Consider the following 25,863-nt stretch of genomic DNA (forward strand, 5'->3'; position numbering starts at 1 on the left):
TAGAGTAACGCTTTAAGCAAGATGACATGATGTAGAGGGATAAACTCAAGCAATATGAAATAAACCCCATCTTGTTATCCTCGATGGCAACAATAAAATACGTGCCTTGCTGCCCCTACTGTCACTGGGAAAGGACACCGCAAGATTGAACCCAAAGCTAAGCACTTCTGCCATTGCAAGAAAGATCAATCTAGTAGGCCAAACCAAACTGATAATTCGAAGAGACTTTCAAAGATAACCAATCATACATAAAAGAATTCAGAGAAGATTCAAATACTGTTCATAGATAAACTTGATCATAAACCCACAATTCATCGGTCTCAACAAACACACCGCAAAAGAAGATTACATCGAATAGATCTCCACAAGAGAGGGGGAGAACTTTGTATTGAGATCCAAAAAGAGAGAAGTAGCCATCTAGCTAATAACTATGGACCCGTAGGTCTGAGGTAAACTACTCACACTTCATCGAAAGGGCTATGGTGTTGATGTAGAAGCCCTCCGTGATCGATGCCCCCTCCGGCGGAGCTCTAGAATAGGCCCTAAGATGGGATCTCGTGGATACAGAAAGTTACGGCGGTGGAATTAGGGTTTTTGCTCCGTATCTGGTAGTTTGGGGGTACGTAGGTATACATAGGAGGAAGGAGTACGTCGGTGGAGCAACAGGAGGCCCACAAGGGTGGAGGGCGCGCCCAGGGGGTAGGCGCGCCCCCTACCTCATGGCCTCCTGGTTGATGTCTTGACGTAGGGTCCAAGTCCTCTGGATCATGTTCGTTCCGAAAATCACGCTCCCGAAGGTTTCATTCCGTTTGGACTCCGTTTGATATTCTTTTTCTGCGAAAACCTAAAATAGGCAAAAAAACAACAATTCTGGGTTGGGCCTCCGGTTAATAGGTTAGTCCCAAAAATAATATAAAAGTGTATAATAAAGCCCAATAATGTCCAAAACAGAATATAATATAGCATGGAACAATCAAAAATTATAGATACGTTGGAGACGTATCAGGCACCGCGAGTCTCCTTTTCTCTCGTGCAATTCGGTTGCGCGTTAAAAGGGGGCTCCTGAGCATCGCGACTTAGGAGCTCTTACTGGCTCTCCAGCCCTCACCCCCTGGCCTTGACCACGGCATCGCGACCTGGCATACCAGCGGCGGCTGAGCTCGCTCGAGGGCCGGGACCTAAGGACGCAGAGCACTAAGGAAAGCATGGGAGTAGGGAAACTCGTATGGGCCGGCCTGACTATGCCGCACAAGTTGGCGCGCAGCCCTAGTGCAACGTCAGGAAGCGCCATGAAGTTCACAAGATAAGTCTCGCCCTCTGATCGGCTAAATGTCTGAGCCTTATGGACACCCACGCCTTGCTGCAATCCCGTTGCGGCCACGTCAACTCCCTTTCTTCCCTTACCATGGCCGCTTGAGCGCTAAAGGGGACCTCCTGAGCATCGCACCTCAGGGGCTCTTACTGGACCTCGGGCTGCACACCTCCTGGCCTTGGCCACGGCACGAGACCTGGCATACCAGCAACGGCTGTAGCTTGCCTGGGGACCGGGACCTGTCGGCGTAGAGCAACAAGCTATCTGATGAAAGAAAGGGGGACCAAGCCTTAACGGGACGCGCGTTCATCAAATCTTCATAACAGGGAAGAAAAGCAGAAAAGACATTATAGACCATTACATGCCCCCACGGGGCGCTTCATGATTCTTCGCGGGAAACAAAAGCTAAAACTAAGGACGATCCTATCTACACCCCCCCCTCGTGGCAAACGCCATCATCAATAGTGGGCCACGGGAGGTCGGCGCCAACCCCATCCAGATCAGCGGTGGCGATGGGCGGATGCCGCAGCACTGTTCCGAGCGCGGCGAGAGCTCGGGGGCACGTAGCTGTCGTCGCTAGTCTCCGGAGTCTCGTAGAGCTCAGGAGAGCTACTGGACTCCCAAGGGCTGCTGTTACTGGAGTGGTCGCGAACGGAGCGCGCGTCAGCCTCGCGCTCCTCTCCGGGGCAGCACTCCAGGCGGCGGCCCTTGGCATCGAAGACCTTGAAGAAGAGCGTGGAGACGATGTTGAACTCAAGGTGAATCGCGAGGGCGCCCCGCGCGCGGCAGACCCGCGCGATCTCGCCCCAGCCACGGGTCATGAAGATCTTGCCGGTGGGGACCGCTTTGATCCCCACTCCAGTCGCCGGAGCGCCGAAGTCGGCGTGCTGCAACCAGAGCTCGAGAGGCCCCCTCGGTGGCATCACATCAGAGAAGAACCGCGGGAAGCGGATCCAATAGCTTGGGGGCATCGGCGCCCACAGCACCAGCTCGTGTGAGGAAGTCCGCGGCATGGATTCATGGGGCGACCTCGGGCGCGGCGCCGGCAGCGCTGCTCGTCGCTCCGCCTTCCTGAGTCCTCGGCTTGGGCATACAGGGGTAGCGGATACCCTGGGGGAGGCCGCTCACACCAAGGCCTCGTCACCACCTGCATCGTCACTTTGTCATGGTGGTGGATCGCCCTTTTCTTCGGCGGAAGTGGCTCCAGGTCATCTCGGGGGGCCTTCCCATTTTCTTCGGCGGAGAACCTTCTGATAGGCACCATTGGTGGCACATCAAGCAATGGAGCAAGGAAGAAGAAGCAAGCGAGCAAGGAAGAGATGGGCAAAATGGGGCTCAGCCCCCCTCCCCATTTATAGCAAGAGAAGGCCAACCGGCACCTCTCATGATCGCAGGTAATGATGGTTTTCCTTGCATGTCGCAGGGACTTGTCAAGTCGTGCAGTTGCCGAGGCAGCATGGGGAAGCGGAGACGCCCACGCCCAATCAACCTCCATGCGTCAACCAAGGCCGCAGGCTTTTGGGGCCCGCGGTGCTCCGTACTTGGCCCTTGTCTTCGCTGCGAAGCCAAGCCTGAGTGCACCTTGGGCCCGGGGGCTACTGTCGGCGTCCTGGGAATGGGAGTCCCCAGACTTGTCTGCCTGCGGCCCACAGCGTGGCTAAGCCAGCAGGCCATACGGCCTATCTTCATCAACACGGCATCCAAGACCCTCGCGAGGGGCCAAGCCTCGCGAGGCGGGCGACACAAGACCTCCTCTAGATTGGCCTAGTCAGGCAGGCTCACGAGGAGCAGAGATGTCAAGGCAAGGCGAACCTCACAAGGCTCTCGTGACGTGAGCCATGACGATCGGCACTAGGCGGGCGCCAGCGCGCGCAGCATCCTTGTTTCCTCTTTTGTGCTAAGGAGACCTGCGCAGGAGAGGAGTACTGAGGCATCAGGCAAAGGTTGCCATATCGGTGTAACAAGACCAGGACCAGAAGGACGGCAAGATGGAGGTCATCGTGGAGCCCAAGACGGCGTCACCGCCAGAGCCTTTGGCAGGCGAAGACCACTTTTGTCAGGATGGCTTGTACTAGCTGTCCCCCTTCAAATTAGCCCGCCGTTGTTGGATCCCTTCCCGCTCAATATTTGGGAAGAGGACCAGGGCATATATAAGTAGAGCTAGCCACCACCGAAGATGGGAGAAGAGAGATCAGTCTCACCCACACAAGTTAGCCAAGCACAAGAACACCTCAATCTCAGGAGGCTATTCTTCCCCTTGTATGGTTCATCATCAGCCCAAGAGGTAATCCACCACCACCACACTGGAGTAGGGTATTACACCACAACGGTGGCATGAACCAGTATAAATCTTGTGCCTTCCTGTGTTGCAAGTTCGTCGAGTTCGTCCGCAAGATCTTAGCGAGCTAGGGCGTAGATCAATGGGAGGAAAAGACTTCCCGCGCACCCCGGTGTTTGAACCTTAAGGGTTTGCCGGAACCCCACATCCGACAAATAGTGATCCAGGAGTCACTGGACAACGGTAAAAAATGTCCTTAGTGAGATAAGGAAATGTTTCTCGGTTATGGAGGTGACAAAGAGTTTGTCGTAAAGAGTTACGTCGATGCAAGCTTTGACACCGATCTAGATGACTCTAATTCTTGATCTAGATACATATTGAAAGTGGGAGCAATTAGCTAGAGTAGCTCCATGCAAAGCATTGTTGACATAGAAAATTTGCAAAATACATACGGCTCTGAATGTGGGAGACCCATTGACTAAATTTCTCTCACAAGCAAAACATGATCACCTTTGGGTGTTAATCACATAGCAATGTGAACTAGATTATTGACTCTAGTAAACCCTTTGGGTGTTAGTCACATGGAGATGTGAACTAATCACATAAAGATGTGAACTATTGGTGTTAAATAACATGACGATGTGAACTAGATTATTGACTCTAGTGCAAGTGGGAGACTAAAGGAAATATGCCCTAGAGGCAATAATAAAGTTGTTATTTATATTTCCTTATATCATGATAAATGTTTATTATTCATGCTAGAATTGTATTAACCGAAAACTTAGTACATGTGTGAATACATAGACAAGCAGAGTGTCCCTAGTATGCCTCTACTTGACTAGCTCATTAATCAAAGATGGTTAAGTTTCCTAGCCATGGACATGTGTTCTCATTTGATGAACGGGATCACATCATTAGAGAATGATGTGATGGACAAGACCCATCCGTTAGCTTAGCATTATGATCGTTGAGTTTTATTGCTATTGCTTTCTTCATGACTTATACATGTTCCTCTAACTATGAAATTATGCAACTCCCGAATATCGGAGGAACACCTTGTGTGATATCGAACGTCACAACATAACTGGGTGATTATAAAGATGCTCTATAGGTGTCTCCGAAGGTGTTTGTTGGGTTGGCATAGATCGAGATTAGGATTTGTCACTCCGATTGTCGGAGAGGTATCTCTGGGCCCTCTCGGTAATGCACATCACTATAAGAGTTGCAAGCAATGTGACTAATGAGTTAGTTGCAGGATGATGCATTACGGAATGAGTAAAGAGACTTGCCGGTAATGAGATTGAACTAGGTATGATGATGCCGACGATCGAATCTCGGGCAAGTAACATACCAATGACAAAGGGAACAACGTATGTTGTTATGCGGTTTGACCGATAAAGATCTTCGTAGAGTATGTAGGAGCCAATATGAGCATCCAGGTTCCGCTATTGGTTATTGACCGGAGATGTGTCTCGGTCATGTCTACATAGTTCTCGAACCCATAGGGTCCGCATGCTTAACGTTCGATGACGATTTGTATTATGAGTTATGTGATTTGATGTACCGAAGTTTGTTCGGAGTCCTGGATGAGATCACAGACATGACGAGGAGTCTCGAAATGGTTGAGAGTTAAAGATTCATATATTGAAAGGCTATATTCGGACACCGGAAGTGTTCCGGGTGATACCGGGTCACCAAAAGGGGTTTCGGGCAAATCCCAGCAAAGATATGGGCTTAACGGGCCAAGTAAGGGAACACACCAGCCCACAAGGGGCTGGTGCGCCCCCTATAGGGCCAGCCACGTGGGAAAGGAAAAGGAGAGGAGGAAAAGGAAAGTATGAAGTAGGACTCCTACTTCCTTCCCCTCCCCCCTCCTTCCTTTCCCCCTTGTCCAAATATGGTAAGGGGGGCCGAATTGGACTAGGGGCCCAAGTAGGATTCCTCCTACTTGGGCGCGCCCTAGGCTGCATCCCTCCCTCTCCCTCCTTTATATACATGGGGAGGGCACCCCTAGAACACACATCAATTATTCCTAGCCGTGTGCGGCGCCCCGTCCATAGTTAACACCTCGGTCATATCGTCGTAGTGCTTAGGCGAAGCCCAGCGCCAGTAACATCATTATCACCATCACCACGCCGTCGTGATGACGAAACTCTCCCTCGGCCTCAACTGGATCAAGAGCTCGAGGGACGTCACCGTGCTGAACGTGTGCATATCATGGAGGTGACGTGCGTTCGATACTTGGATCGGTTGGATCGCGAAGACGTTCGACTACATCAACCGCGTTACTAAACGCTTCCGCTTTCGGTCTACGAGGGTACGTGGACACACTCTCCCCGCTTGTTGCTATGCTTCTCCTAGATAGATCTTACATGATCATAGGAAAATTTTGGAATACTACATTCCCCAACAGCAGGAATAAGCGGAGTGGGTCCACATGGGGCCCACGAGGTAGGGGGCACGCCCTGGACCCTCGTGGCCAAATGGTGGGCCCCTGGTGTGTTATCAGTGCTAGATATTCTTAAATATTCTACAAAAAATCATATTTCATTTTCAGGACATTTGGAGAACTTCTATTTTCGGGGTATTTTTTTATTGCAACGATAATTCAAAAAACAAGCAGAAATACTATTATTGCTTTATTTAATCTAAATAACAGAAAGTAAAAGGAGGGTATAGAGAGTTGTGCTTTCTAACTTCATCCATCTCATGTTCATCAAAAGAAATCCACTAACAAGGTTGATCAAGTCTTGTTAACAAACTCTTTCTAAATCGCATGAAACCGAAGAATTTTCGAATAACACTAGGTTACCTCAACGGGGATAGTATGTCCCCAACAATAAGAATATCATATTTCTTCTTGACAGTAGGAAGAGGGAATTCAAAAACCTCCAATAGTAATCGTTGAAATTTTTCCAATAGAATTAATACTATGGACTTGAGGTTGTTTCCTCGAAAAGTGTACCATATGCTCATTACCATTAACATGAAAAGTGACATTACCTTTGTTGCAATCAATAACAGCCCCTGCAGTATTCAAAAAGGGTCTACCAAGGATAATCGACATACTATCGTCCTCAGGAATATCAAGAATAAGAAAGTCCGTTAAAATAGTAACGTTTGCAACCACAATAGGCACATCCTCACAAATACCAATAGGTATAACAGTTGATTTATTGGCCATTTGCAAAGATATTTCAGTAGGTGTCAACTTATTCAAATCAAGTATACGATATAAAAGAGAGGCCTAACACTAACACCGGCTCCAAGATCACATAAAGCAGTTTTAACATAGTTTCTTTTAATAGAGCATGGTATAGTTGGTACTCCTGGATCTCCTAGTTTCTTAGGTATTCCACCTTTAAAAGTATAATTAGCAAGCATGGTGGAAATTTCAGCTTCCGGTATCTTTATTTTCTTTGTAACAATATCTTTCATATACTTAGCATAGGGATTCATTTTAAGCATATCAGTCAAACGCATACGCAAAAAGATAGGTCTAATCATTTCAGCAAAGCGCTCAAAATCCTCATCATCCTTTTTCTTGGATGGTTTAGGAGGAAAAGGCATGGGTTTTTGAACCTATGGTTCTCTTTCTTTACCATGCTTCTTAGCCACAAAGTCTCTCTTATCATAATGTTGATTCTTTGATTGTGAGTTATCAAGATCAACAGCAGGTTCAATCTCTACATCATTGTTATTACTAGGTTCAGCATCAATATGAACATCATCATTAACATTATCACTGGGTTCATGCTCATTACCAGATTGTGTTTCAGCATCAGAAAAGGAAATATCATTGGGATTCTCAGGTGTGTCAACAACAGGTTCACTAGAAGCATGCAAAGTCCTATCATTTTTTTTCTTCTTCTTAGAAGTACTAGGTGCATCAACATTAGTTCTCTGAGAATCTTGCTCAACTCTCCTAGGGTGGCCCTCAGGATACAAAGGTTCCTGAGTCATTTTACCTCCTCTAGTCACAACTCTAATATCATTATCATTTTTCTTATTATTTAATTCATTGAGCAAATCATCTTGTGCTTTAAGCACCTGTTCTACTTGAGTGGTAACCATAGAAGCACGTTTACTAATAAGTTTAAGGTCACCTTTAACTCTAGACATATAATCACTCAAGTGTTCGATCATATAAGCATTACGTTTCAATTGTCTACCAACATAAGCGTTGAAGTTTTCTTGCTTAACAAAAAAATTATCAAACTCATCCAAGCATTGGCTAGCAAACTTATAACGAGGAATATCACCTTCATCAAATCTATAGAGAGAATTTACCTTTACTACATGTGTCGGGTTATCAAGACCATGTATCTCTTCAATAGGTGGTAAATTCTTAACATCTTCAGCTTTAATACCATTTTTTCATAGATTTCTTTGCCTCTTGCATATCTTCAGGACTGAGAAATAGAATACCCCTTTTCTTCGGAGTTGGCTTAGGAGTTGGTTCAGGAAGTGTCCAATCATTATCATTACTCAATATATTATTCAATAGCAATTCAGCTTGCTCAACAGTTCTTTCCCTGAAAACACAACCATCACAACTATCCAGGTGGTCTTTGGAAGCATCGGTTAGTCCATTATAAAAGATATCAAGTATTTCATTTTTCTTGAGAGGATGATCAGGCAAAGCATTAATTGGAGAAGCCTCCACCAAGCTTGTGGGAGACTCTCTTCCTCAATTTGCACAAAATTATATATTTCCCTTAAGGCAACTTGTTTCTTATGAGCGGGGAAATATTTAGCAGAGAAGTAATGAATCATATCATGGGGACTAAGCACACAACCAGCAGCAAGAGAATTAAACCATGTTTTAGCATCACCCTTTAATGAGAATGGAAATAATTTAAGGATATAGTAGTAACGAATTTTTTCCTCTTGAGTGAATAGGGTGGCTATATCATTCAATTTAGTAAGATGTGCCACAATAGTTTCAGATCCATAGCCATAAAAAGGATCAGATTCAACCAAAGTAATTAACTCAAGATCTACACAGAAATCATAATCCTTATCAGAAATACATATAGGTGAAGTAGCAAAAGCAGGGTCATATTTCATTCTAGCATTCAAAGATTTTTCTTTAGCTTAGCTAACAATTTCTTAAGATCATATCTATCTTTGCAAGCAAAAAGGTCTCTAGCAGTTTCTTCATCGATAACATAACCCTCAGGCATATCAGGCAATTCATATCTAGAGGGAGAATCTTCAGCATCACTTTCGTCTATATTATCAGTTTCAATAATTTCATTCTCTCTAACCCTAGCAAGTTGTTCATCAAGAAATTCACCTAATGGCACAGTATTATCAAGCATAGAAGTAGTTTCGTCATAAGCATCATGCATAGTAGAAGTGGCATCATCAATAACATGCGACATATCAGAATCAATAGCAGGTGTAGGTGTCGCAAATTTACTCATAACAGAAGGTGAATCAAGTGCATAGCTAGATGGCAGTTCCTTACCTCCCCTCGTAGTTGAGGGAAAAATCTTGGTTCTTTCATCTTTCAAGTTCCTCATAGTGATCAATAGATCTAAATCCCAAGTGACTCAAAGAATAGAGCTATGCTCCCCGGCAACAGCGCCAGAAAATAGTCTTGATAACCCACAAGTGTAGGGGATCGCAACAGTTTTCGAGGGTAGAGTATTCAACCCAAATTTCTTGATTCGACACAAGGGGAGCCAAAGAATATTCTCAAGTATTAGCAGTTGAGTTGTCAATTCAACCACACCAGAAAGACTTAATATCTGCAGCAAAGTATTTAGTAGCAAATTAGTATGGAAGTAACGGTAACGGTGGCAAAAGTAACAGTAGCAGTTTTTGTAGTAACCGTAACAGTGGCAACGAAGAAGTAACTAAGCAAAGATCAATATGTGAAAAGCTCATAGGCAATGGATCAATGATGGATAATTATGTCGGATGCGATTCCTCATGCAACAGTTATAACATAGGGTGACACGGAACTAGCTCCAGTTCATCAATGTAATGTAGGCATGTATTCCGAATATAGTCATACGTGCTTATGGAAAAGAACTTGCATGACATCTTTTGTCCTACCCTCCTGTGGCAGCGGGGTCCTATTGGAAACTAAGGGATATTAAGGCCTCCTTTTAATAGAGTACCGGACCAAAGCATTAGCACTCAGTGAATACATGAACTCCTCAAACTACGGTCATCACCGGGAGTGGTCCCGATTATTTTCACTTCGGGGCTACCGGATCATAACACATAGTAGGTGACTATTGACTTGCGAGATAGGATCAAGAACTCACATATATTCATGAAAACATAATAGGTTCAGATCTGAAATCATGGCACTCGGGCCCTAGTGACAAGCATTAAGCATGGCAAAGTCATAGCAACATCAATCTCAAAACATAATGGATACTAGGGATCAAACCCTAACAAAACTAACTTGATTACATGGTAAATCTCATCCAACCCATCACCGTCCAGCAAGCCTACGATGAGATTACTCACGCATGGCGGTGAGAATCATGAAATTGGTGATAGAGGATGGTTGATGATGACGACGGCGACGGATTCCCCTCTCCGGAGCACTGAACAGACTCCAGATCAGCCCTCCCGAGAGAGATTAGGGCTTGGCGGCGGCTTCATATCATAAAACGCGATGAATCCTTTTCTTTGATTTTTTTTCTCCCCGAACGTGAATATATGGAGTTGGAGTTGACGTCGATGGAGCCTCAGGGGGCCCATGAGGCAGGGGCGTGCCCCAGGGGGTGCGCCCTGCACCCTCGTGGACAGGGTGTGGGCCCCCTTATGTTGATTCTTTCACCAGTATTTTTTATAAATTCCTAAACATGTCTCCGTGGATTTTCAGGTCATTCCGAGAACTTTTATTTCTGCACAAAAATAACACCATGGCAGTTATGCTGAAAACAACGTCAGTCCGGGTTAGTTCCATTCAAGTCATGCAAGTTAGAGTCCAAAACAAGGGCAAAAGTGTTTGGAAAAGTAGATACGTTGGAGACGTATCAGTGATGCCTATGTAATGATCATTGCCTGGATATCGTCATGAGTATTTGAAGTTCTATCAATTGTCCAACAATAATTTGTTCACCCACCGTTTGCTATATTTCTTGAGAGAAGCCACTAGTGAAACCTACGGCCCCCGGTTCTCTTTCTCATATTATTTGCCTTCGTGATCTATTTTTATTTGCCTTTTATTTTCAGATCTACTAAACCAAAAATACAAAAATACCTTGCTGCAATTTATTTTATTTGGCATTCGATCTATCAATATTTACGACTCTCTTACGTCTGTTTGCCCATCTTGGGGCGCCGCTACCCGAAAGGGATTGACAACCCTTTTACATGTCGGGTTGCGAGTAGTTGTTATTTGTGTGCAGGTGATGTTTACGTTGTGTTGCTTGGTTCTCCTACTGGTTCGATAACCATGGTTTCACATCTGAGGGAAATACCTACCGCCGCTGTGCTGCATCATCCCTTCCTCTTTGGGGAAATACCGACGTAGCTTCAAGTGACATCATGCCTAGGCGTGCATGCCACGTCGGACCCAACAGCCCTACCCCTCCGTAAATTACACCAAATCCTTCCTCCTACCCTTCCCTCTCACGAGTCATCGCCGTCCACCACCGTTGCTCCCCATCCTCACCACCGGTCCTGATCCGCAGCCCTAGATGTCATCAAGCCCGACCCCGACTGCCGCGACAGACTACGTTCGCCTCGTCCGTTGGCTCCGTCATGCAAGGCGAGGACCGTTGCCCAGAGGATGTGACGATGCTGACAGCAAGAAAGGGAAGCGATGGCGACGACTCATGGAGATGCGGACATGGACGAGCAGCTGTCCCCTCCCCCCACCGAGCCCCGAACCCCGCGCCCCATCCATCTGTCTACCGACGCGAATTTCACCGTCGGACCACGTTGGGACAAAGGAGGATCCGAAGGCCGGTTGGGGCATTCCGGAGAGCTTTCCGCCCACGTAGATGCCGGCGGTGGACATTTGTCACCTGCCGTAGCTCGTTCGGGCATGAATGAGCACTGGCACCGGCGGCGCCCGGGGGTATGTTTTTGTTACTCCTGTCTGTTCAACTTTGCATATGGCATGTTCAATGTTTTTGCATAGACTACTAGTTCATTTCGTACATGATGAATACTTGCAAATCATGATCATTTAGGAGTTGTTCTTGTCGGACATGATCAATGACAATCATGGTCCTACTCAAGTGGAGTATGAATTGGGGGGCACAACATTTGAAGTTGGGACAACATCCGATCCCAATCCGAGCAAGAAGAAGAAGGGAAAGACGATGAAGGCAAGAGGTTCAACATTCTCAACTTTTGAGGACATCTTGTTGGTCAACACTAGATTGGCCAAAACAATGGATCCAATATGCGGCACCGAGCAAAAGGGGGGCAAGTATTGGGAGAAGATTTGGAAGGAGTATCACGAACAAAAGGAATATATGGAGCCGCATCCTATCATGATCAACCACAATGTGATATCTCTCCAACACCGACAGGGGATCATTCAAGGGGAAGTGAACAAGTATGTCTGCTACTACTCACAAGTGACCAAACGCCCTCAAAGTGGAATGGGAGTGGCAACTCACGTAAGCGCAATTGCTTCATCTTGTCATCATTTGCATATGCTTCTTGTGTTTGCATTCTCATGCTCATACATATGTTTATCAAGAATAATTAATCCTAGATTAATTAAGGGATAATCCCCACTTGTCAGACACATGTAATCCCACCCCGTGGGAACCGTCATAGCGGTTATTCCTGGAGCGTCGCCTCCGAAACCGACATATGTATCGCGTTCGCTTCTGTTGTACTCCCTCCGTTTCTTTTTAGTCTGCATATAAGATTTAGTCAAAGTCAAACTTTGTTAACTTTAACTAAGTTTATAGAAAAAAATATCAAGATTCATAATATGAAATCTATATTACCAGATGCATCATGAAATGTATTTTCATACTTTATAGTTATACTATTATAGATGTTCATATTTTTCGATATAAATTTGATCAAACATTGTGTAGTTTGACTTTGATCAAATCTAATACGTGGAGTAAAAAGAACGGAGGGAGTATATAAGGATCCGCTTCCATCAATAAAGATAAGACTTGATTTGCGATTCACTCGATTCGTTTTAACCTTCTAACACGTTATCAGCACGCTCTCTGGCGGAGTGATTTCACGGCCAGACTCGTCTGCAGCAGCGAGCACTCAGCGTGACGATGCCCTCCGGCCCGGCGTGCCGAAGGAAGCCCAGCGCTCCAGCGCTGGCAGGCGGCGCACGGCGCTGCGCACCTCGACGGCAGACCAGGACGGCAACTGCGACCTCAGCCCGGTTCTCCTGCTGCAGCCAAGGCCCTCGGCTTCGACGTTTTTCCTCCCGGTGTCCGGCGCGGCAACGGCTGGAACAAGCGCGTCCGTGGATTTTGCCCTGGATTTACGCGGCGGACAAGGCCCGGCGCCCCAACGTGGGCAGAGGCGACGATTCCAATCACGCCCACCATGCACCTGGAGAGCGACCCGGCGTCCCGGCGAGGCCTCCCGCGCAGTGCTCCCCACCCCGCAGTGAGGCAGTGCCACCAAGCGTGCACCCGGCAATGGCGGCGCACCCGGCGCGAGGCGAGCAGCCCCGCCATGGCGCTCGGCCCGGAGCGCGGCGCACCAGCGTCCTCTGGAGCGACTTTCCGACAGCGGAAGTGGATCCCAGCCCGAAGTGCGCCCACGGTCGTTGGCCTCGGTGAGGACATCGGCTTCGAGACGGCTCCCAGCGCGCACTGCCGCCTTTGGCCCTGACGCCGCCTATCGCCGCGTCCCTCTGCGGCGAAGCACGCGACGACGTTGGCCTGCGGTCAATCGCGTGGTGACGCGGCCGCTGGCCTGCGAGCCAGAGTGCCGCACAAGGCCACAACGATGGTGGTCTACTGCGGTCCCGCGCTCCCGGCAGCACGGACACCTGCAGGCTACAACGGTGCCCTCCTGTCGGCAGCGGACGGTAGCGCGTAGCCAGGCAGCCCTCGCCTCCGCTGTCCCTCCTTGACGGGTGTGTGGTGCTCAGCATCCAGCGAGCGTGGCCATCCAGCGGGAGATGCGATGCATGGCCTCGAAGACACGGAGGCGCACACGGGATTGCTGCAGCGTGGAAAGCCAAAGGAATCCTTAGTTTGGTAACCACACATATGGAAAACGAGGATGGAGCCTTATCTCTTCGTCGTTTTCATTTAGCCATCCACATTTTACTGATTCATGAATCAGTCTGCACTTTTCTGTTGGGCCCTTCCCATTCTCTGTTGAGTTTTAAAATTCCAGAAATGCATGGTTGTTAATGCTCGATATTGTTTTGTGATTGAGATTCAGTTTTCTCGCACAATAATATTGGTTTGTGATTGAAAATATCATTAATATTTTCTCGCAAAACCGCAGATTACTTCACTTGGATGAATTATATTGCAAATTTGAGGCATGACGACGTGGGATGCTCAATATTTTGAGATCTACACAATTCAAGTTTTTCACTTGAGCATCAAAATTGCATCTATTATTTGCAATTGAGATTTTTCTTTTATCTCTTGCAAAGATAAATTTAGTACCTCTTCAGTACTGATTTGCGATTGAGAATTTTCTTCTCTCGCAAAAAAATCTCATTGCGATTGAGATTAATTTTCTCTCGCAAAATATTAATTCACCTTGCTGAATTATCTTGCAACTTGATACAAGAACATCTTATTTAATTTGAGGTGTATATAATTCAAGTTTTTTCACTTGAACTTCAAGTTTGCAACATCATTACTATTCATTATAATAGTGGTGTATTTCTGTTGAGTACGATGTATTTCGGAATATATGTATCTCCATGTTCGCTACATGTCGAGATTAATACGTCTATTTGCAATTGAGATTTTCAATTTCTTGCAAATACAGATGCAAAATTCTTAGTGATTTCTTCAAATTGATGTATTGGGATCCCGAGGTAGTGTGTAGATCTACTACTTTGCAGATTATCACCACTATTGTTTAAGCCTACATTTTGTCAAATTTGGCATTATGATTGCACAACATTGTGTACTCCCATGCATTTTACTAAGTCATGACATAAGGCATTAGGAGTGAGTATCTACTGATATCATCAGATTATACTCCCTAGTGCTGCGAGATCTACTTCATTTTGGAGATTATCTTCAAGGTGTCATGCTTAGCAATTTGAGATTCACATTAATGGTTTCAAGATAACTCCTTGAAATATCCATTAATTTTACAATATTACCATGGTCTTTAATTTCTAATTGTAAATTAATTATCTCTGGTAACCGATGGCTTGAGAATTTGAGGCATTAGCCCTCAATCGCCACCACTACCCTACCTGGGCATGGACATCATGATCACTTTTGTGTCTTGTGGAATAGTGTGTGCAATCCAAGACCACATGATTAACCGCTAGTCGGAATCACACCACTAACAGAAAAATATTGTCTTATACATCATAATGCATTACATCGATTCAGATCTCTTCATCTGATTATTCTGTATCAGCAATTCCTAGGACACAACAGACATCAAGTGCAAAGGTTTGAAGCTCACCTCAACCTTCAACCCGACATCACCAGTAGTGACGGGACCCTATGGGCACGGAGAATATGATGGTTGAATATGACTCAACTAACATGTTTGAACATTCGTCTAGTCTCTCAATCTCCTGAGTGGTCAATATAATTTATCTCCATTTATGATGTTCTAATAACAACATAAGTATTATTGCCATCATATATTGTATATCACAATATATTGTATCAACACTTTGGTACAAATACATTTATATGTATTCTATATATCTGATAGTGATTCTCATATTGAGAATCTTCATGTCTATATATAGATTTCTACGGGAGTCAATCCAATGAAAAATGATATGTGCCTTGTGGACATATGCACCACAAACTCTATACTCAGGGAAGTCCAATGTTTCCACTCTCAATGAGAGAAAGGAGATTGAGGGAGTCCTGGATTAGGGGGTGTTCGGATAGCCGAACTATACCTTCAGCCGGACTCCTGGACTATGAAGATACAAGATTGAAGACTCCGTCCCGTGTCCGGAAGGGACTTTCCTTGGCGTGGAAGGCAAGCTTGGCGATACGGATGTTCATATCTCCTACCATTGTAACCGACTCTATGTAACCCTAACCCTATCCGGTGTCTATATAAACCGGAGGGTTTTAGTCCGTAGGACAACATACACATCAACAATCATACCATAGGCTAGCTTTTAGGGTTTAGCCTCTCTGATCTCATGGTAGATCTACTCTTGTACTACCCATATCATCAATATTAATCAAGCAGGACGTAGGGTTTTACCTCCATCAAGAGGGCCCGAACCTGGGTAAAACTTCGTGTCCCTTGCCTCCTGTTACCATCTGGCCTAGACGCACAGTTCGGGACCCCCTAACCGAGATCCACCGGTTTTGACACCGACATTGATGCTTTCATTGAGAGTTCCTCTGTGTCGTCGCTGTCAGGCCCGATGGCTCCTACGATCATCAATGGCGACGCAGTCCAGGGTGAGACCTTCCTCCCAGGACAGATCTTCGTCTTTGGCGGCTTCGCACTGCGGGCCAATTCACTTGGCCATCTAGAGCAGATCGAAAGCTACGCCCCTGGTCGTCAGGTCAGATTCGGAAGTTTAAACTACACGGCTGACATCCGCGGGGACTTGATCCTCGACGGATTCGAACCACTGCCAAGCGCGCCGCACTGTCACGACGAGCATGATCTAGCTCTGCCGCCGAACAGTGCCCTGGAGGCCGCACCCGCATCGGCTCCGACCCTTAGTTCGGAGCCGACCGCGCCGATCGAGGATGGGCGGTTGGACGCCACCTCGGGGGCTGCGATCCAAATGGCGATTGAGCCGAACACCAGCCCCGTACTCTGCGAGGCTTGTGACTCCAAGGAGCCGGACTCCTCTCCGGAATCCGAACCCTCCGCGCCCCTGCCAGTCGAATCCGATTGGGCGCCGATCATGGAGTTCACTGCCGCAGACATCTTTCAGCAGTCGCCTTTCGACGATATCCTGAAGTCACTGAAGTCTCTCTCTTTATCAGGAGAGCCCTGGCCGAACTATGGTCAGCAAGCTTGGGGTACGGACGATGAAGAAATTCAAAACCCACCCACCACCCACTTTGTAGCCACTGTTGACGACTTAACCGACATGCTCGACTTCGACTCCGAAGACATCGACAGTACGGACGCCGATGAAGGAGATGATGAAGAACCAGCGCCTATTAGGCCCTGGAAAGCCACCTCGTCATATGACATATACATGGTGGACACCCCAAAAGAGGGAGAGGGCGATGGAACAGCGGAGGATGACCCCTCCAAGAAACAGCCCAAGCGCTGGCGTCAGCGGCGCCGCTCAAAATCCCGCCAACACAAAAACGGTGATTCCAGCACGGGAGATAATAATACTCCGGAGAGTGCCGAAGAAAACCCCCTCCAGCAAGGTTTAGCACAGGAGGATGGAGAAACCAGCCCCCATGAGAGAGCGACAGACAGAGAGGTCGAGGACGATAACTATATGCCTCCCTCCGAAGACGAGGCAAGCCTCGACGACGACGAATTCGTTGTGCCAGAGGATCCCGTTGAGCAAAAGCGTTTCCAACGCAGGCTTATGGCCACGGCAAGAAGCCTCAAGAAAAAACAGCAACAGCTCCGAGCTGATCAAGATTTGCTGGTCGACAGATGGACCGAAGTCCTTGCGGCCGAAGAGCATAAACTCGAACGCCCCTCCAAGAGTTACCCAAAGCGCAGGTTGCTACCCCAATTAGAGGAGGAAGCACTTGATGCGGCCGAACGGCCACCTCGTGGCCGCGACAAAGAGGCCTCCCGGCCCTCCACTCAAGCCGCACCCCGTACCAAGGCACGGGAATATGCGCCGGACTTACGAGACATGTTGGAGGACAAGGCAAGTCAAACACGATCGATCTACGGATCGCGCGTGGGCACCCTACAGCTCGAGACGGTAACCGTCATGCCGGCCACAAATTCGGCAGGGCCGAACACAGTAGACAAAGCTCATTAGAGCTACGTCATGATATCGCCCAGTACAGAGGCGCCGCACACCCACTGTGCTTTACAGACGAAATGATGGATCATCAAATCCCCGAGGGTTTCAAACCTGTAAATATCGAATCATATGATGGCACAACAGACCCTGCGGTATGGATCGAGGATTATCTCCTTCATATCCACATGGCCCGCGGCGACGATTTTCACGCCATCAAATACCTCCCACTCAAGCTTAAAGGACCAGCTCAGCATTGGCTCAACAGCTTGCCAACAGGATCAGTCAGTTGTTGGGAGGACCTGGAAGCCGCATTCCTCGATAATTTCCAGGGCACTTATGTGCGACCCCCGGATGCCGATGACCTAAGTCACGTAATCCAGCAGCCAGAGGAATCGGCCAGACAATTCTGGACGCGGTTCCTAACAAAGAAAAAACAAATAGTCGACTGCCCGGATGCTGAGGCCCTAGCAGCCTTCAAACACAATATCCATGATGAGTGGCTGGCCCGGCACCTCGGACGGGAAAAGCCGAAATCTATGGCAGCACTCACGATACTCATGACCCGCTTTTGCGCGGGAGACGATAGCTGGCTTGCTCGTAGCAACAACATGACCAAGAACCCTGGTAGTTCGGACACCAGGGACATTAGTGGCAGGTCGCGTCGCAACAAGCAGAAGCACCGCATTAACGGCGACAATGCTGAGGATACGACAGTCAATGCCGGATTCAGAGGCTCTAAATCCGGTCAGCGGAAGAATCCATTCAAAAGGAATCCTAGGGGGTCGTCCAGCTTGGACCGAATACTCGACCGCTTGTGCCAAATACATGGCACCCCTGAAAAGCCGGCCAATCACACCAACAGGGATTGTTGGGTGTTCAAGCAGGCAGGCAAGTTAAGCGCCGACAATAAAGATAAGGGGATGCATAGCGATGACGACGAGGAGCCCCGACCGTCGAACAACAATGGACAGAAGGGTTTTCCCCCACAAGTGCGGACGGTGAACATGATATACGCCACCCACATCCCCAAAAGGGAGCGGAAGCACACGTTAAGGGACGTATATGCGGTAGAGCCAGTCGCCCCAAAGTTCAACCCATGATCACCTTTGATCGAAGAGACCATCCCACTAGCATCCGTCATGGCGGATTTGCCGCATTGGTTCTAGACCCAATTATTGACGGATTTCATCTCACTAGAGTCCTTATGGACGGCAGCAGCAGCCTGAACCTGCTTTACCAGGATACAGTGCAAAAAATGGGCATCGATCCCTCGAGGATTAAGCCCACCAAAACGACCTTTAAAGGCGTCATACCAGGTGTAGAGGCCAACTGTACAGGCTCAGTCACACTTGAAGTGGTCTTCGGATCTCCGGATAATTTCCAAAGCGAGGAATTGATCTTCTACATAGTCCCATTCCGCAGTGGCTATCATGCACTGCTCGGACGAACCGCATTCGCCAAATTCAATGTGGTACCGCATTATGCATACCTTAAGCTCAAGATGCCAGGCCCTCGTGGAGTAATTACGGTCAATGGAAACACCGAATGCTCCCTCCGAACGGAGGAGCACACGGCGGCCCTTGCAGCGGAAGTACAAAGCAGCCTCTCCAGGCAGTTCTCGAGTCCGTCCATTAAACGTCCGGACACCGTCAAGCGCGCCCGAAGTAACCTACAACAAGACCGCCTGGCACGTTCCGAGCAGGCGTAGCAATGCGGCCCCAATCCCAACCCTTGCCAAAAGGCGACGCCAGTACTTCGCGTCCATAACTACGCTCTGGAAATACCATGGGCATCGGGGGAGGGGCACCATCACGGCACGCCCAAAACACAGCTTAAACCGCACCAGGGGCTGCCGATTTTTTACTTTTCTCTTACTTTCAGGACTCTACTCTTCGGAAGGCTTGTTCGGCAGTTCAATTGCCGCACAAACGATGCAAGGACCAAGGAAGCAGACAAGCCATGCCGCATTATGGAAATCCCAGGTGGTCTCTATCACGAGTAGTATACCTGTTTCGCATACTATTGCGCAGCTTGCCCCTGGAGCAGACATGTTAAATAGTCCAACTTTTCGTTTATCGCATTACTTGTATTGTTCTGCTTTGATTGCAACTATTTTAATAAACAATGCATAGCTTTTGTCTATTTTTGCATTACCTTTTTTATATATGTTCCTTAACAACATGTTGCACCCGTACACGTTGGTACGGCCAAATACGCCAGGGGCTTTAGTACCCTTCAATATGGTGTGAGAAGTCCGAACACTTTCACAAGTGCGGCACCCCGAACTTATAGCACTATATGCATCGGCTCTGAATCATGTCTTGGGTCAATAGTTGGGTTTGCCCGGCTCCTATGTTTTGGTGCCTTACGTTCCGCTATATCGGCTAAGGTAGCACTAGGAGAACCATTGCGATTGTGCCCCAGTTGAGCTGGGCCGAGCACCTCAGTGGAGAAAGCTAAAACTGACTGTCATGATGAAGCGAGAGTTGGTCGCTGTTCGAGAGGTTTTTTCGAGTCCCTAAAGACTTATGCCGCTTAGGGCGAGGAGTCGGCTCTGTCCGGCCAAGGCGTGGATAGCGCCCCGAACTTGGTCTTCCGAATACTAGGGGCTTCGCCGAAATTTAAAATTATAGAATTCTATGGCTAAGTGAGAGTGTTCACGCATTATAGTCCGATTACCTCATTCGTTGGGCTGAGCGCCTCCCTCGAAGGACCCAAATATGGGAAAAAGAGCGCCCAGGTTTATCCCCGAACACCCCAGCACTAGTGGCAAGGGGGCAGAAGCCGACGACTCGCCATGTCTCAGTATTGATAAACAGCCGCACAGAAGGTAATATTTTAAATTCAAGCAGCATTGCTTAGCGCATATGAACAAGTTTTCAGCGCACAGGATAACACGAGCGGGTTTTACTCAAAAAATACGTCCTTGGTACATTCATCCGCAACAAGGCGGGTGAGGGAGTCCTGGATTAGGGGGTGTTCGGGTAGCCGGACTATACCTTCAGCCGGACTCCTGGACTATGAACATACAAGATTGAAGACTTCGTCCCGTGTCCGGATGGGACTTTCCTTGGCGTGGAAGACAAGCTTGGCGATGCGGATATTCAAGATCTCCTACCATTGTAACCGACTCTATGTAACCCTAACCCTATCCGGTGTCTATATAAACCGAAGGGTTGTAGTCCGTAGGCAATCAACTCCATACACAACAATCATACCATAGGCTAGCTTCTAGGGTTTAGCCTCCTTGATCTCGTGGTAGATCTACTCTTGTACTACCCATACCATCAATATTAATCAAGCAGGACGTAGGGTTTTACCTCCATCAAGAGGGCCCGAACCTGGGTAAAACATCGTGTTCCCTGCCTCCTGTTACCATCCGGCCTAGACGCACAGTTCGGGACCCACTACCCGAGATCCGCCGGTTTTGACACCGACATTGGTGCTTTCATTGAGAGTTCCTCTGTGTCGTCGCCTTTAGGCCCGATGGCTCCTTTGATCATCAACAACGATACGGTCCAGGGTGAGACTTTTCTCCCCGAACAGATCTTCGTCTTCGGCGGCTTCGCTCTACGGGCCACTTCGCTCGGCCACTTGGAGCAGATCGAAAGCTACGCCCCTGGCCATCAAGTCAGGTTTGGAAGCTTAAACTACACGGCTGACATCCGCGGAGACTTGATCTTCGACGGGCTTGAGCCACGGCCAAGCGTGCCGCACTATCTCGAGGGGCATGATCTAGCTCTGCCCCCGGACAGTGTCCTGGAGGCCACACACGCATCGGCTCCGACCCCTAACTCAGAGCCTATTGCACCAATTGAGGATGAACGGTTGGACGTCACCTCGGGGGCTGCGATCCCAAAAGCGATCGAGCCGAACGCTAGCCCCGCACTCTGCACAACCCGTGACTCCGAGGATCCGGACTCCTCCCCGGACTCCGAACCCCCCGTGCCCCTGCCAATCGAATCCGATTGGGCGCCGATAATGGAGTTCACCGCCGCAGACATCTTTCAGCACTCGCCTTGTGGCGATATCCTGAACTCTCTCAAGACTCTCTCCTTATCAGGAGAGCCCTGGCCGAACTACGGTCAGCGAGGATGGGATACGAACGATGAAGAAATTCAAAGCCCACCCACCACCCACTTGGTAGCCACTGTCGACAATTTAAACGACGTGCTCAACTTCGACTCCGGAGACATCGACAGCATGGATGACGATGCAGGAGATACCGACGAACCAACGCCCATAGGGCATTAGACAGCCACCTCATCTCATGATGTGTACATGGTGGATACCCCTAAAGGAAGCGACAATGAGGAAAAAGGGGATGGGACGGGAGATCGCCCCAACGAAAAGCAATCAAAGCATCGACGTAAACGCCGACGCAAGCCCCGCCTCAACAAAAACCCAGCCATAGAGCAGGACGAGCCGGTAGACGACGAGCAGGCCTTAGAGCAACCGTCCGAACAGGGCAACACGGATAGAGAAACCGAACATCCCTCCTCCGGCGAAAACGGCATTCCGGACGACCTCACGCCGAATAAACCTATGGAGCAGAAGAACCTCCACGAGAGGCTCGTTGCAACTGCATGCAGCCTAAAGAAGCAGAAGCGGAAGCTAAAAACAGCGGAAGACGCACTCCGAATTAGATGGAGCAAAATAATCAACACCACAGATAAGTACGGCGACAGTCGCCGCACTAAAAGCTATCCGAAAAGAAAGCTACTGCCTGAATTCGATGAAGAGGCCCTAGAGCCCTCGCATTCAAAAAATGAAAAAGCCACACGGTCGGATAGACGACCCCATAAAGCGGCAAGCGGCGCCACCTAAATCGGCATGCGGCCCACCTAAGGATTCGCACCATGGCCCAGTCAGGTCCATTTATGGGCCAAGAAAGCAAGCTCTCGTAAGCAACGCTATGAAGCCATCATCAGAATCTGGCACACCCAAATACAGGGGCGCCGCACACCCCCTATGTTTCACCGATGAGGTCCTGGACTATGAATTCCCAGAGGGATTCAAACCCGTAAACATAGAGGCATATGATGGAACAACAGACCCTGGAGTCTGGATCGAGGATTATATCCTCCACATACACATGGCTAGAGGAGATGATCTCCACGCCATAAAATATCTACCCCTTAAGCTTAAAGGGCCAGCCCGGCATTGGCTTAAAAGCCTTCCCGAAAACACAATTGGAAGCTGGGAAGAGCTCGAGGATGCTTTCCGAGCAAACTTTCAAGGGACCTATGTCCGCCCTCCAGATGCAGACGATCTTAGTCACATAACTCAACAACCCAGAGAATCAGCTCAGCAGTTCTGGAATAGATTCCTCACCAAAAAGAATCAGATAGTCGACTGTCCAGACGCCGAAGCCTTAGCAGCTTTCAGGCATAACGTCCGAGATGAATGGCTCGCCAGACACCTCGGCCAAGAAAAGCCAAGAACAATGGCCGCACTAACAAGCCTCATCACCCGCTTTTGTGCAGGGGAGGACAGCTGGTTGGCAAGGTGCAGCCCCAGCGACCCAAGTACATCCGAAACTAGGGATGGAAACGGAAAACCGCGACGCAACAAGGACCGTTGCTGGACTAAGGACAAAAGTCGGAAGAGCACGACAGTCAATGCCGGATTCAAAGGCTCACGACAAAATCAGGAAAAATAGCCCCCCCCCCCAGGATAACAGGGACGATCCATCCAACCTAAGTAAAATCCTGGACAGGATATGTCAGATACACAGTACTCCCGGGAAGCCTGCTAACCATACCCACAGAGACTATTGGGTTTTCAAACAATCCGGCAGACTCAATGCCGAACACAAGGGGCTCGACACACCAAGCGAAGACGAGGACGAACCCCAAAAGCAGAGCACCAGGAAACAAAAGAACTTCCCACATGAAGTAAAAACTGTGAACTCACTTCACATAACAAAACGTGCGGCGCCCGTAAAGGTACGCACCACACGGCCCAAAGGGTCCTGCCACTGGTTGTCAAAACTGATCATCTTCGATCAGCTAGATTATTCTAGGAATATCAAGAATGTAGGCTGGACTGCCTTGATACTCGATCCAATAATTGGCGGACTCCAGTTTTCAAATGTCCTTATGGACGGCGACAGTGGACTAAACCTGATATATCAGGATACAATCCAGCACATGGGAATAAACCCAACAAGAATCCGCCGCAGCAAAACCTCCTTTCAAGGGGTAATACCTGGTTCGGACACCCATTGTATGGGTTTTCTCCGGCTCAAAGTCATATTCGGCTCTGCCGATAACCTCCGCCGTGAAAAGCTGACCTTCCATATCGTCCCATTCTCAAGTCGCTTTCAAGCACTACTGGGACGTGAAGCTTTCGCTCGCTTTAACGCAATACCGCATTATGCATCTCTTACGCTTAAGATGCCCGGTCCACGAGGCATCATCTCTTTGAAGGGGAAGCACTAAAGTGCGCCTCCCCAAGCGGAGGACTGTGCGGCCGCTTTGACAGCCCCACAGCAAAATGGCCTCACCGGCCAAAATAAACTTCGAAATAGGTCATTCAAGACCACGAACGCGGATGGACGAGTTCGGTGCAAAATCATCATTGATGCAGGCCTAGAAGCCATATACCCCCACACTAGGGGCTCCACGCATATACAATAAGAGACAATAAAGCTCAATCTTATATATCTTACTTTATACTTTGCTTATTTTAAACTTTTTCGACACGACCCGTTTTCAACTCAGTTCCTCTCTTTTACAGATGAACGTCATGTGGCGCCCGTCCAGGACACGGCACAACGAAGACACAGGCGCAGACGTGCAGTAGGGACCCATCCTAAAGGATTCTTTTTAGATTAAGACCCTGCGTAAACCTTTTTTACTGTCTCTTGTTGCTACACATCCCCTGGTTTTTTCTTTCTAATATAACCAAGGAGGAGGCTGGCGTCTTGGCATGTGGCCACATCAGAATTTTTGCACGTACCTAGACACTAGGGGCTTTTTTAATAAAGAGTGTTGTTTCGCCCGCACTCATAAAGACCGAACACCTTAGGGAGTGTTCGGCGTCGCCAGTTTTGGCATTATATGCATCAGCTCCGAATCATGTCTTTGGTCAAATGTTGGGTTGCCCGGCTCCTGAGTTCGGCTACCTTACGTTCCGCTCTATCGGCTAAGGTAGCACCAGGAGAACTACTGCGATTGTGCCCCCGGTTCGGCCGGGCGAGCACCTCAGTAGAGAAAGCCGAAAACTAATTGTCATGATGTAGCGCTTTTTAACTTTTCGGCCATCTTGGCCATCTCCTCCTTGCTTCGGCAATGAGCAGCCTGTTCGGCTCTCAGCTCTTCAAGGGCCTTCTCGGCAGCCGCATCGCTTTTTCTGGCTTGCTCCTTAGCTCGGGCAAGTTCTGCCCTAAGATTCTCCACGGCGGCCGTACCATCTGCGTCGAGCACACACATTGTAAGACACTAGCATGAAGCTCCTCTTACCTGATGCCGCCCGAATAATTACATACCTTGAGCCTCATCAAGCCGCTTGTTGACAAGCGCGATGTCGGCATCTGCCATGTCCAGTTGCCGCTTTAGTTCGGCCACATCATCAATTCGGCTTGATTCCGGACACCTCACCACCTACATTCAAAGGCGACATCTTGGACCTGGGATTATGATCCTCTGCGTGCCGTCATTTCTTGACAACACGCAGAGTCTCAGGGGCTACTATCTACACAGGGCGCACCTTACTTATGCACAACTGACAAAAGTGTACATTATCTAACGTACCTCAAAACCCGTCAGTAAACTTTTGACGGCCTCATGCAATCCGCTTTCTGCGGATGAAATCCTTTCAATCACCATGCCCATCAATGCACGGTGTTCCTCTGAGATGGAAGCTCGCCCCAGCAGAATCTTTAGCTCCTCCGGCCAAGCACCAGACAGTGTCGGACTTGTCCTATGGCCTCTTTCGAAGGCCGGACGTGGAGAGCCTTGGGGGGCCACATAGCTATCTTCCGCCCCTGCTGGATTCAGAGAAACCCTCCATGACGACACCTCAGGGTCGCCCACCTCGCTAGGCGGTACGGCAGGGGGAGGCGTCCCGCTCTCCATCATCTCCGGAAGAAGATCCCCCGAAGACGAGCTCTGCTGAGAAGGGCTGAGGTCCGAGCTACAAGGTAAAATTTCGGTTAATCTTCTCAGATATAAATCAAGGATTTCTCTCATCCCTCAAAAGGAAAAC

The 25,863-nt window shown here is 48.4% G+C and overlaps 1 long non-coding RNA gene across 1 annotated transcript; it reads right to left on the bottom strand.

The window, feature by feature from the left end:
* Positions 1-12,274: 12,274 nt before the first annotated feature.
* On the bottom strand, positions 12,275-13,722 carry LOC119362300. Its single transcript, XR_005173301.1, has 2 exons — positions 12,741-13,722; positions 12,275-12,438 (listed from the first exon to the last, which is right to left on the bottom strand). It is a non-coding gene; the product is annotated as an uncharacterized LOC119362300 (long non-coding RNA).
* Between the last annotated feature and the right edge of the window lie 12,141 nt (positions 13,723-25,863).

The sequence above is a fragment of the Triticum dicoccoides genome, chromosome 1A (assembly GCF_002162155.2).
Source record: "Triticum dicoccoides isolate Atlit2015 ecotype Zavitan chromosome 1A, WEW_v2.0, whole genome shotgun sequence".
Lineage (NCBI taxonomy): Eukaryota > Viridiplantae > Streptophyta > Magnoliopsida > Poales > Poaceae > Triticum > Triticum dicoccoides.